This window comes from Lycium barbarum, chromosome 1 (assembly GCF_019175385.1).
Source record: "Lycium barbarum isolate Lr01 chromosome 1, ASM1917538v2, whole genome shotgun sequence".
Taxonomy (NCBI): domain Eukaryota; kingdom Viridiplantae; phylum Streptophyta; class Magnoliopsida; order Solanales; family Solanaceae; genus Lycium; species Lycium barbarum.
This window is the reverse complement of record NC_083337.1, coordinates 131,831,670-131,846,062: the sequence shown is the minus strand read 5'-3', so window position 1 is coordinate 131,846,062 and position 14,393 is coordinate 131,831,670. Positions and strand designations below refer to the sequence as shown.

General features: G+C 34.1%; 1 long non-coding RNA gene across 1 annotated transcript; it reads left to right on the top strand.

Moving 5' to 3' along the window:
• The first annotated feature begins 10,737 nt into the window (after positions 1-10,737).
• LOC132602774 (uncharacterized) lies at positions 10,738-14,188 on the top strand. Its single transcript, XR_009567875.1, has 2 exons — positions 10,738-10,864; positions 13,809-14,188. It is a non-coding gene; the product is annotated as an uncharacterized LOC132602774 (long non-coding RNA).
• Positions 14,189-14,393: the final 205 nt, after the last annotated feature.

Genomic DNA, 14,393 nt, shown 5'->3' with positions numbered 1-14,393 from the left:
GACACCTGAAGGCTCAGAAACAAATTTCGGGTCAATCCGATTTGGTATACGAAAGTTATGAGCTTTTGAAGTACAGGACCTTCTAAAAGCGCTTCAGAAGCCATTTTTGGGAAATCAAGTAACAATCATATTAGGCACCTTTCAAATATCGTTATGGATAAAATCAAATAAAGCTTTTGGAACCATATGTACGTATCAAAGTATATCAAAGACTCAATGGAATAATCGAATGTGCTAGCATTTGAAAATCAAGACTTTAGTCATATCTATTATCTTTCGAACACCATTCGGAAACATATCAAATGGAACTTCGAACATCATAGATACGCATCAAACCATATGGAATAGCTTATGGAAGTCAAGAATATTAGCCATCCTAGTGGCTCTAAGAATAGTATTTTCTTGAAATCATACATATACGTCAGCTGCTCGTTTCATAAGGGTCGTGCCAAAAGAAAGAAAGGTAGGCTTTACATACCTCGATCACTCCCTAAGCTAATCCCAACTCAAGTCTCGGGCTCCCCAAGATCTACAATAACGTTATTAAATACCATACGTTAGCTACAAGTACTTAGATATTCAATCCAAACTAGCACTTGTCTACAGAAATTTCGGCAGCATCTCCCCTGTAAATACAACAACCCCGAGAATTTAACTCGGCCAAATTTATCAACAACCATACCAACAATTATTTCAACAATTCCAACAATCAATTTGAAACATATTCTAACATTAATAACCCGCACAACATTCAAAACAATCCAACCCAACTCCTTTCCACACGAAACTATACAAATGCAACAAAAGCCACAACAACACATTTCCTTCTTTCAAATTCATAAACTTCAACCACAGTTCACACATTAGCAACTTCATTCTCACAATTACATAAAACCATATTAAAATCATATTAATTCCTACAACAACCCACAAACAATTTCAATGCAAACTTGAACAATTAAACTTTCATTTGCATCATAGAGTCCACAACACACAACTAACATACTAAGTAAAATTAATTCATCTCTTCTCCGCCATACAACACCCACACGGCCACAATGCTACACACACACCCACACGGCCACACACAACACACATTATTTCCATGATTTTCATTCATTTGTACATACTACAACATACATAAACCTTCCATAACATATAAAAGAAGATCAATTCTTACCATTTTCCTTAATTTCCAACTTGACTAGAATTTTGGTCTTGCAACAAAGAGTAGTTTTCTTGCTCCAACAATTATACCACGTTAAAGAGGACCTTTGAATTAGTAGGAATACTAGAAGAAATAATTTTTTTTGGATCAAAATTGAAGGCTTCAATTTTTTTTCCTTTTCTTTTCTCTTGGCCGAATGGCCTTTGCTTTTGCTCTAGAGATTTTTCTTTCTTGAATCTTCTTGAATAAAGATGACAAATGATAGTGGTCATCCCTTTTTATTTACTTGGATTAAATTCCCAAGTGGGCCTTGGCCCATCCCTTGGCTGGCCACACTTGAGCTTCTTTCTTTTCTTTTTTTGTTTTGTTTTTCAAGCCCATTTATTTCAAGACCAATCTCCCCCCCCCCCCCCCCCCCCCCTTTTTTTTTTGTTGCATGAAAAATTATTTTCCAATTTCCAAATTTGCCCCTAGCCTTTCTTAATATTTCCACATCAAAATTTTCGTAAACAACTTATATATTAAACAAGATAAAAAATTATAGCCTTGTCCTTAACTTGTCGCAATTATTTTGAAATATCCGAATGTGCAAAATACGGGGTATAACAACAGAGCCATAATCGGAACAAGAAACACAAAAAGTAAGTATACTATCCAGAATACCAAAATGCTTACTTTTAAAACACAAATCTTGCATGTCGATGGGATATGTCCTATCCGGCCCATTATGGGACTCGGTGGACAAAATATGGTTGTCACCCCGTCATTGGCGCCATAACACATCATACTCCAGAATAGGGAATAACTCCGTAACACATCATACTCCAGAACACATCAAACTCCAGAACACATCATACTCCAAAGTGTATATACATATAACGTATCCCGGCCCTCTTGTGAGGGACTCGGTGAACAATGCAGTAGAGTGCGCACGAGAACGTATCCTAGCCCGGGACTCAGTGAAAAATACATTGAGGCATGCACGAGCAGATTAGTGAGAAACCATATGCATACAAATCAATTTTAAGACTCGATAGGTAAGAACACTAATCGACACTTGAAGGATCATAAGCACGTTTCGAGTCAATCCGAGTTAGCATATGAAAGTTATGGACATTAATCATTACAGAAACCTTTATAAACGTTTCTAAACAATCCGAGACCGTCTATGAAAGTTAGAAACATTAATCCTTATAGAACTCTTTTAGGAACAGGAACTCTCTATGCTTTAATCGTTATTCCATCATACAATAACTCGGCCACATTAAGCATGCTTATGTCAAGAAGTGAATAAGAATCATAAACAAGCTCGGAATTTAGGAATAGAGTCACCCCAAGGTGCATATCATACCTTATTTAGCTCTAGGACATGCCAAAAGAAAGAAAAGGTAAGCCTTACATACCTGTTCCACCTCCTATTAGCTACGCTTATTTGTCCAAGCTTGCTAGTCTACATTCAAGAGGATTTACACAATCATTAGACTCATCGTTATACGCTTGTCTTAGTCCTTCAAATAAATTCATTTATAATCTGCCGAAATTTCGGCAGCATTTCCCCTGTTTATATGCCTAGCCCAAAATTACAATTCAGCAACCAACAACATCAACAAAAATACCAATAGTAATAACATCATTTCCAACACAACATATGCCATAAAGCAGCCCACACACCATTTTTCCCATTTTCTCAACCAACCAATTTGCGATACGACTAATTAATAACTTTATTTCCGTAAAGAAGCCGAAATTAATACCAATAACATCGATAACAACATCTTCAACATCCTACAAAATAAATACATATATTTTTATCCAAATTTCTCTTCAAGCCTAAATCCATAATTCGACAACACTAACAACCGAATTTATCACACTATTCTCTCCGTTCTAATCCGTTAAAACTCTGAATAAACTTGTTAACAATGAAAAGGAACCTTAATATTATCTCAAGTGTACAGTCACCACGTCCACCCTCTTCTTCTTAGTTGATTTTTAGCTCAAATTGAAGGCAACGCGACGTACGACACTTTTCTCTTCATGGGCTTCGGAATTCGGGGCTCAGATTTTGGTCAAAATTGATTTTTCTCTCTAGGCTCTCCTCTCTTTTTTTCCAGAATTTTTTGGTGTTTTGGTATGAAAAATGAGGAGATAAAGCTGATATTTCACTTAAAAAGGTGTGGGTAATGGGCCTGACCCGGTTGGGCTCGGGTTGGGCCTGGCCCACTGACCTTTCTGCCTTAAAACGTCCATATATCCTTATCCCGATGTCGTCTGTGAACCCACGACCTATGGTTGGAAATCTGTTTCAATTATCTACAACTTTCATTCTGGGAGTTTTTCCAAATTCCAAACTTATAATACCGTTTTGGCCCCTCACAGTCAGATCAGCCGTAAACGTTTTCTTAAATCGTCCTTTTGGAGGGCTTACACTCATTTTCAGCTTATGGGTTCTTCTTAGGACTTGCTCAACTTCACACGTACTATCCATATATCTCTTCATATGTCCTTTATAAAATCCCGACATGTGGGCCCCACCTTAACTTATGGTTACGAGGGCTATTATCAGGTAACTTGTTAACTGATTTATTCCATGATCTCCAAATGTCACATGTATACTCTTATACGCAGATAATACAATCTTCTTCCCTAATTCTTGTATAACTCTGCTATGCCTTGAGCTCGTACTAAGCCGTCAACAGTCTTGGTAACGCAAACTTTCCGGGGTGTAACATAAACACCTTTCAGGATGCATATAATATGTCATAGGAAGTTAAGATGATATATTTGATTTGCATTTCTCTATAGCCTTCATGGAAGGAAAAGTTAAACGGTTGCAAAGATAACAGAAAATAGAGAGGAACAAAGAGACAAAGCCAAGCAATTTACATGGAAAACTCTTTCAGTTTAAGACGGTGACAAAGAGAACAATTTAATCTCTCTGTCACACATGCACCAGTTACCTCGAGAGAAAGACCAAGGTAACCCCTTGTAATAGACACATTCTTGAGAATCGATTATAAATCCTTTGTGGGCTCAATTTAGGGAAGTTCCATTCTGGGGGACTTTGCCTTCACATCATCCCAGGCCTGTTGATCTGGTCTTTCCACTACCATAACGTGCCCTTATAAACGTGCTATGTTCGAGGAACACTAAAAGCCGGGCAGAAGAAAAAGTCTGAGCTATAATTCAAACAAAAGTAGATAAAGAGAACCATTTCCATTGAAAATCAATATAAAGAAAGGGTGTTCTATGAAATTCTGTCGATTTTTGTATTTTTTTGCTTTATGAATTAAATTGTTGCTAAATATAAAAATATGTCATTCTTTTTGGAACTGACTAAAAAGGAAAGAGTGTTAAATTAATTGGGACGGAGGATGTACAACACATTAGTAATTCTGAGTTTTCCATTTTTGGGGAAATGTATAACCTCTAGTATCTACAGAGTAGTGGACACTTGCCTTCAGAAAGTAACAATTGCGGCAACTGCATTTTTTAACTCTATCTAAGACCTGTCTATATTTAGAATGACACCTTCCTATATTAAGCAACAATTTAACTCTATCTAAGACTTGGCCGATGGCCACTTCCAATTCAAGTGCCACTTTTCTTAACACAACTCGGACATTCGTTCCTTGGAAAACAACAATTGTGGAAGCTACATGTATTGAATTCTAACAATGTAAAAACTCGGAAAGTGGAAAAAATGCATGGCGCAATAAGTTTGGCACTTTATCTCATGCTGAAAGCAGACTTCTAATATTGATAACCTTTGTTTTTTTTGGGTGCAAATATTGATAACATTACTATGTAACAGCCCTATGTCCTCGCGAGATTTGGGAGAATTTGGGGTTTCAACCTATAAATCATGGATTTAAGGTCGAGATTAGCTTTAATTTGCTTAGAGTGGAGAGTTTATCTTAGAATAACTTACCATATTGTTGGATGAAAGTTGGGAGCCAAAATTTGGGAGAGTTTATGCACACCATTTCCGTTCAAATACTTCTGACACATGATCATCATGTAAGAACATAATCTAATCCTTCCAACAACTCAAAACACCGATACATGGCACACAGGTACAAAAAGTGCATGAAAGAAACAGGCGTTACATTAAGTTAAGGAAAAATTAATGATACATTAAGTTACTATACAATTATCGAAATTGTAATAGAAGTTGAGTAAATAATCAAATGTTAGAATTAACTGCTTACCTGTACCAGAACTTGTTTCTAGAAGGAAATACAAAAATTTGAACTGAAATAGTCAAATAAATTCTAGGAAAATCGGTAGCAAATACATAGTAGACTTCCAAGTCTGATATATTATAGTACTCTCTCCATCTCAATTTAAGTGTCTTAATTTCCTTTTTTGGTCAGTTGACAGCGCAAGCATACTCCATGCAAGTGTAAACTACAACATTCAAAGAAGACATCTTTAATTTAGGACCACAAGATTCAAAAAATCTCTTTTTATCCTTTAAACTTTACGCCCAGTAAAACTAAAACACTTAAATTAAGACGGAGGGAATACGTAGTTCAATCTTTTTTTCCCTTGACTGTACTTATGGATTTACACTGGATATATTATTATTATAGTAGTTCAATGTATTTTTTGAAACGTATAAATGTGGATGATCATTTCGATTTGGGGTTTAATATAAGGAGTTATAGGAAACTAACAGAAATCATATTCCATTAGGAAACGTGACTCTCACCAGTCACCACACAAATATAGCCAGGCGATATGAAACTCAATTTCAAACTTCTCAGTATAATCGGTTCAATTCTCAAAACTGGATTCGAAAGAAAAGCAGAAAACTCCCTCTGTTTCAAATTATCAGTGGGTTTTTTTTACACACCCTTAACAAGGTATTAATTAGGAGAGAGTATTTGTTTTGTGTCTTGGAACTTTTAAAACAACAAATAATTTGAGACAACCATTTTTAATAACCACGATAGATAATTTGAGATGGAGGGAGCAATATATACTCCTAAAAGATAATGTATCAGGACCACAAAGATATCTAAATAGTTATGATCTTTTCAGGCTGTTGAGCACACTCGTCTAATTTTAGCCCTACAAAAAAGTATCCATGACAAGATATCATAAGAAGCATGGATGGTAAGAAATCTCTTAAAAATTTCATTCTTAAATGTCGTGCTTAGTCAAACAATTACGTGCTAATTGAAAGGGAGGGAGTACATAAAATGGACTTATAATCGACTATATTCACATAATCATGGAAAGGAGTGCAGGATGTAAATTGATTTGACATAACCATAGTCATCACCTCTTTCTTCTTCAATTTCTATCACAACAACCACCACCATATCATTTCGAGAGAGTTTCTTATTAACATGAGTTTGGGTGTAATTCAGTTTTTTTTTTAAAAAAATCTTTTTGGGAATATTTTTTTTGTTTGTTTATTTAAAAGATTTATTCAAAAAAAAAATATCTTTCTTGTCCCGTAAACGCTTAGGGAGAAAGAGGGTAGTGGCGGTCTTCATTTTTTCCGGTGAACAAGATAGTAATGGTGAAAAATTTGTTAAATGGAGAAGAAAGAGGAAAAGAATAAATAAGAAGAAAGAAATAAAAAGAATTTAAAAAATATACGTTTTTTGGTCTCTTCACGCGCTAGTTTGGTGCTTTGGTGACAGCGAAAAGTGTCTAAATGACACAATCGGACCCTAGCTCAGGTGTCTAAATGAAACAAGGTTTAATTGAGGTGTTCAAGTGAAAAATTTTGACGACCATAAGTGGCTGTCGATGGGTTTGGCCCTAAAATTATAGTCTCATCTGCGACATCTAATGCTTCATTCCGGCTTAATAATAGATTATTGGCATAATACATAAATAGACCCTCAAACTTGACATCAGTTGGTAAGTATGTCCTCCAACTTTGGGTGTACACAAATAGATACCTCAACTTATATAAAGTTGAACACGTAAACACAAATGTTGATGTGGCACCTCCATAGGATTCCCGAAGAAACCTAGTCAATATTTACTGATTCCACTCCAACATCATTTTATGTAGTCTTTAGTATTGATGATTTTTCTCATATATAAGACTGCCTATTTGTGGAAAGAACAGAAGTAAACGGTTGGAGTATCCGAAATTTCAAAGTTCTCGTAGAACTGGAAAGTTCATGTGGGCTGAGAAGCGTTCACATTTGTGGAGTTTGAAGACATTGCATACATCCCACTATTTTCTTGTCGTTTCAAGGTCACCTCAACATTAAAAAAAAAAAAAAAAAAAAAAAAAAAAAACATGGTTTAAGTCTTCTCAGAGAGAGCGTAGGAACTCCCCTTTTCTTTCTTCTTTTGTAGTATCTTTTTCCTAACTTGTCCTTGGGTCTTTGTTTAGCTCAGTTTACCAAAAATTTAACCTAACTCTTCTATTATTATTAACAATTAGGTACTAAGTACTAAATAAAAAAATTGTAATCTGGATATCAATTAGTGAATAACAATTTTTTAATTAGCGCTCATGATAGAATATTCGGGAATATACTTCTAGTTTTTTTTTTTTTTTTTTTTTTTTTTTTTTTTAATAGAGACATGAATACTAAAGGGATGGGATCAAATTTCCACGAAGTTTACCTGAACTCCTAAAGGATGCAATTCAAGCACTAGACGAGTTGACACTTTTGAATGGCCACCCCACAAATATTAATAATCATTTAAATAGAATCAGAAAAGTAAATGTAAAAGAAATAATTCGAATCCACTTAACTCACAGGCTAAGGATTATTCTCCTCAATGTACCCGATGTTTCATCCTCCATGATATAACGAATTAACTCATTGGCATAGCAGTACTGGAAAGTAAATGTAAAAGAAATAATTTGAACCCACTCAACTCACAGGCTAAGGATTATTCTCCTCAATATACTCGATGTTATATCCTCCATGATAGAACGAATTAACTCACTAGCGTAGCAGTACCTTAAACCCTGGTGAACAACGAACGCAACACGCAACAACAAATCACACAGAATATATTTGAAATGCAGAAATAAGGAAGAAGATAATCAAAATTTTCGTAAGTAAAACCTGAAGAAATGACCAGATATTTATAGCCAACAAATGATAGTGTGAACATATGCTTTTGTGCCTTATCGGAAAAATTACAGCCTATTCCTAATGTCTTTTTGGAAAACACCTGTTCATTTCCCGTTCAAACCTCTTAAAAACCCAACAATAAATTCTGTAACCTCGTAAGTCATGAAGAAGAACAAAATGCGGAGAATTCATATTGATCAATTTCTTCGACATCTCTGAATAAATTTTAACACGATATGTTGCTATTTACTACCATATGTGACCAAACGTTAGACGTTCGACATTTTACCTAACTAACCATTGACCTACTCAATTAGTCTTCTCGATAGAAATACTTTACATTTTCCCTGTATCGCATGCTTCCAAGAATTTTAAGTTGTTTATATCAGAATAACAGAAATTGTATATATTAAAAAAAAAAAAAACTATGAGACAAAAGAAAATCATCTTAAAATATTTCGATAAAAAGTTACAGCCAAATACCATTCAACCATCTAATTTACAAGATATGTACAATATATAACTAGTGTAGAGTTTATATCAAATATACATATACTATACATATCTATACATATAATACCTATGCATATAATATACACAACATATACAGTCGAAGTGTATACTTCGATCATGTTTGATAAACTAGTTGGGCGAAGGGTACATACGTAAGTTTCCCCAAATTTTATTCTCAATATTATATCTAAAAAAGTCCAACAACAATAGTATGCAATAGAGAATTTATCAGGACAGTCTGGCAGAGGTTAGCGAATGCATAAATTTAATTCCAATAATTTACCAGCAAGTCAAGCACAAGTCTTTATGTCTCATCAGTCCAATTTTAGGAGAATCTTCCACGTGAACCTTTATATCACTTTCTGTATTTTGTAGTCTTCCATAATATACCCAAATTGTCAATCATATATTGTATTAAAAGTATGAAGCTTTTATATGTCAAAAGTTGAATTACGAAAAAGTTCAACAAACGTTGAACGATCGTTTTACCCTTCATTTGAAAACTATTCATATGGAGTAATATTTTTGTACTAAAATGTAAACTTACATTTCGATGTAAAATAAATTCTATAGTACGTATTAAATGTAAAATATGAACCGATTGTTTTGATTAGAAAATTTTACAAAGATGTTTCAGGTAGGTTAATGCCATTTAGTGTAATGTATTAAATTTAGAATTATTTTCATCTTCCACTATCTATTGTAGATATATACGGTTAATATCAATCTTTAGAATGTGCTTTTTCATTTAGGGGTGGGCATAGTTTGGGCCAACCCGAAATCCAAACCGACATTCGAACTTTTTAAATATTTGGTTTGGATATTTGGATTATGGATTGGACTTCGGTTTTATTTTTAAAATTTATGGATTTCAGATTGGATATGAATTTAGTACTATGGATTTTTGGATATCCAAAAATTCAAAATTTTTATACCGTATATCTAGCCCTACCTATATCATATGTGTCCAGTACTAATAAGTCTAGTTTCTAAAGGTCCAATAGATTAGTACCTAAGGCCATTCCCATTAAAATATTAAGTCCAATATACAATTCTCTACTAAATCAAATATAATATAGGGCTTTCTTACTTCTCCAGTCTCAAAAGTCTCATGTTAGTGTCACTCACGACAGAGTTCTTTGTTATTTTTCCGGATGACTACTTAGATTTTATTTTGTTCATTTCCACTTTTCCAGAATGCTTTTATTTGGTGTGGATTTACTATGTTGGACATAACTTGGATTTGTTAATCCTAATTTGAACTGGATGACTTTTTTTACTGAGCAATTAAGATTAAGATTTACCTCTGTGGAACTAACACATGAATTTCGTTCCTAATGAGTTTGCCTTAAGTCTCAAGAGTCAAATCCGAAATATCCAAACTGAATAATCCGAAACCGAACTTAAAATATCCAATCCAATCCAATCCGAACTTATTTGGATTGAATTTGGATTGTAATTTCTTCAATCCAAAAATCGAATATCCAAACCGAAAATTTCATATCCAATCCGATGGCCCGAATGACCACCCCTAATTTCATTATTCATTATTAGTAATTTAAACTTCTTAAAGTGCACACTTACTGTTGACGTGTGAATTGGGCAATGAAGATGGCCATTACAGTAAATGTAACTTCTTAAAGTGCACACTTACTGTTGACGTGTGAATTGGGCAATGAAGATGACCATTACAGTAAATGTGTGAATTGAAGAAAAACATATTTATGACAACCTAAGTCCTTAAACATGCAAATGAATTGGAAAATGGAGTTAAGACATTTAATGGGATCCTATTAAGTGCCAAATTATGGCTAAGTGAACGTGTTACCTGCAAATGAATTGAAAAAATGGAGTTAAGACATTTAATGGGATCCTACTAAGTGCCAAATTGTGTCTAAGTGAACGTGTTTGATGAGCTTTTGGTGATTCAGCCGTTACAAAAACCACTATGTTATCAAAATACATTCCTAATTAATTATCTTTATCTATCCAAGAAAATGATCAAGATTAGCAAATAAATTCTTATTATTTTGAGTTTATATAAAGGATCTACAAGATAGTAAAATGTATAGTCATCACCATTAGAAGCAACACTAAAGAAAAGTTATAGTTTTACCAGGTAAGTTCAGTTTTCTTTGTTACTTAATCACAAGTGTTCCTGTAACTCTACTCTTGTTTATGCATATTTTTACCAAGCAAAACTGTTATAGAACTTTTAAAAATTGTTTGGATACATTTTTTTTAAAAAAAAATCTTCAGGCTTACAAAGTTTATAGTGAGTGCTAATGTTGTTAGATTCGAAACAAGATTATCGTGTTATATTATTTCGTTATATAATAATTTATATATACGTTTGATTAATATTCTTTTGTCAAATTTACAAATGAAAGGAGTCATAATTTTGGATCAAACAAAGGGTTTATGTACAAGCAGATATGATATGAATAAGACTTTTTGACATATCTCTAACAATTAAGTATACTAACTTCCAAAGGAGTCATATGTCAATCGAGCTACAACAATGTAACGACCCGCTAGGTCGTTATGAGGGCTTTGATCATTTTACCCTTGGTAGTACCTTCCCGAGAATAGAAATGAGCTTAATGAGAACTCAAAGAGTTAGAAGTCTAAAAACTGAAACTTGATTTGTTTGTTGTTGCGTATTGTTTGAAACTTGTATGTTCATTTGGGGGGTGACTTGGTAAATTAGACTTCCGTTGGGAATTTCAAGGCCACGAGTGAGTCCGTAGCGTGTTTTTATGTCTATGTGCATATTTGGTTTGCGTCTGTAGGGCCTCAAATTAGTGTTGGGATTTTGGGTGAAAACTGGTGAAAAAACTAAAGCTCACTGGTCTATTTGAACCACTGCAATGGTGATATTACCGCTGTAGCTAATCCGCCATAGCAGCGCGAGGCTCACCGTAGTGGGAAATGAGGAAATTAAATGAGGTCCGCCATAGCAGGACCGCCGTAACGAACGTTGACTGCTACAGCGGTCGACGGTAGACAGAAACTGTGTTTTATATTCCATATTTCGAACCCATTTCCCACATAACACCAAAAACAGTTCCCAAGAAATATTAAGGCGATTTTCCTAAGGCTAAGGCACCACTCTTCATCAAGGTAAGTCTCGACCTTTATCTTCATTCATTCCATAATCGTCTAAAGCTCTTACATCCGCTAAAGGTCCTTTAATGGTGAATTGAAAGGTTAGAACCCTAGAACTTATGATATCCTTAAATAATGAATAGGTTATAGATTTTATTGTTGCTTTATCATCTAGGAGTATAGAATATCAATTCCCAGAATGAGATTTTGATTATTAATGGTAGAATTGATTGATTGAAACTTAGGGTTTCAATAAAAATGAAAGCTTTAGCCTAAAAACTGATTGAAAGGGGTTGAATTAATTAGAAAACCCATGAATTGATATAACATGATTGTTAGGATTGATTTTAGGATGAATTCACACCTAATGATAGTTCACCTGTAGAAAAAGGGTAGAAGTAGTGGGGTTTTCTTCCTTAAATTATTGTTTTTAATTTAGATGATTCCTTACTCACTTAGCGTTATGGATTCTAGACTTTGAACGTTTTGAAGCTTTGCGAAAGGGGAAAGCTGTTGCAGAATAATTGCATTGTTGCAGTTCGGTTTTGAGGTAGGATACGGTCTACTTGAGTTAAACTTTGAATAGTTGAATGTATATGTAATAGAATTTATGGGAGAAAGCATGTATAGGTCTTCATACATGAAGTATGGTTGGAAATTCCTAGGTTGGTACTGATTGATTGATTATGTGGGCTGGTGGCCGTTACTTTATGTATTGAACCTGAGGTGAAATTGTTGTGATATGAGAAGGAAGGAGTTAATATATACTCTTCTTTTGATTGAGATGATTCCGTATTCATTTCGATTGATGAGCTAATTTGTTGAGTCTTGATTGATTTGTGGCATGGTGCCTTGTGTTCTTGATCTTGATATTGTTGACTGATTCTATTCCATATTTACTGATGAATTGGACATAAGTTGAGAAACACATTGTGCTGAATATATATATATATATATATATATATATATATATATATATATATATATATATATATATATATATATATATATATATATATATATATATATATATATATATATATACGATTGATGAGCTGATTTGTTGAGTCTTGATTGATTTGTGGCATGGTGCCTTGTGTTCTTGATCTTGATATTGTTGACTGATCCTATTCCATATTTACTGATGAATTGGACATAAGTTGAGAAACACATTGTGCTGAATATATATATTTATAGGTAGGGGGTAAGGATGTGGCCTAGTTATGGGCTCATGATCCGAGGTCAGTTCCAGAATGAGTGGTACATGGATACCATGGGTCCCCTGCAGGTCATGACTGTTTGGAAAAACATTACCATTTAGCATGTGCGTACACGGTTGAGATACTTTCATTTTTTTATTGCATTGCATCAGACTCATGTTATTTCTATTGTTGGCTGATGAATAAACTTATATCAACTCGGTGATTGATTGATAGCCAGATTTATCTTCTGCCTGTGTTGGCTGATTTATGTTTATTACATTATTTGGTTATGTGTTGTTGTGCCTATCTGTCTATCTTATTAATTTTATGAACGTATGCATGATACTAATCTTAGTCGGCCTGTGATGTCTACGGGTACATGGTGTTTGTACTGATACTACTGTGCTGCACTTTTTATTTGAGTGCAGATTGTGTGCCAGAAACATCTTCCAGACCTCATATCTAGCTTGAGGCCATTTCCCGTTCAGATCAGATGGTGAGCTCCTATCACATGCCATGCCGCCTGAACATCTCTCTTTGTTGATGTCTATTTTCATTCCAGACATTATTTACATTTATAGACAATTGTTCATTCTTTAGACAGTCATGTTTTAGAGTCCTTGTATGATGACTTTGGATTTTGGGGTTGTAATAGTTAGATTTCCGCACTTTTATTTATTTATGGCATGACTAGACAAGTTTATGATTTAATTATGGTTATTGATTTATAAATTGTTAAATGGTTGATAATAGGTTAAGGGGATGATTCACTCACAAGGAGATTTAGTGTGAATGCCACTCACGGCTACTTGGGTCGTGACAAACAACTTCTTGATCTGTGGTCAACTATGAAGAGAAGAAGGCTACAATTTCTTAAATTCAAGATTAATCTTTTATACGTGAAGTATTTTCAATTATAGTCGTCGTTGCTCACATTCACATGTAGACTATATGTTGTTCAAACATAAAAAAAAAAGCCAGATAATTATCAAGCTGAATATTTGGTATGACAATTGTATTTATGTAAACTCAGCATTCATCAATTTGAGCTTGTAATTCCCCCCTTTAAATTTAATGTAACTCACTGCAAGCATATTTTAATATATTTATATCGTCTAAAACGTTTGTACTAATTTGCGTAGGATACACTGCAACACATCTGTCCAGAAACTAGTGTCATGAAATATCATGCAAACAATTAATTGGGATAAGTTAAAGAATAGTAGACCAGTACCTTTTGCTATCAACTTTGCTCCTGGCTTCTTACTTTCCATCAACATCTAAAATGATTCTCCCAAATCATACAGAGAGTTTTTAGTTCAGTTATTCTCACTTCTA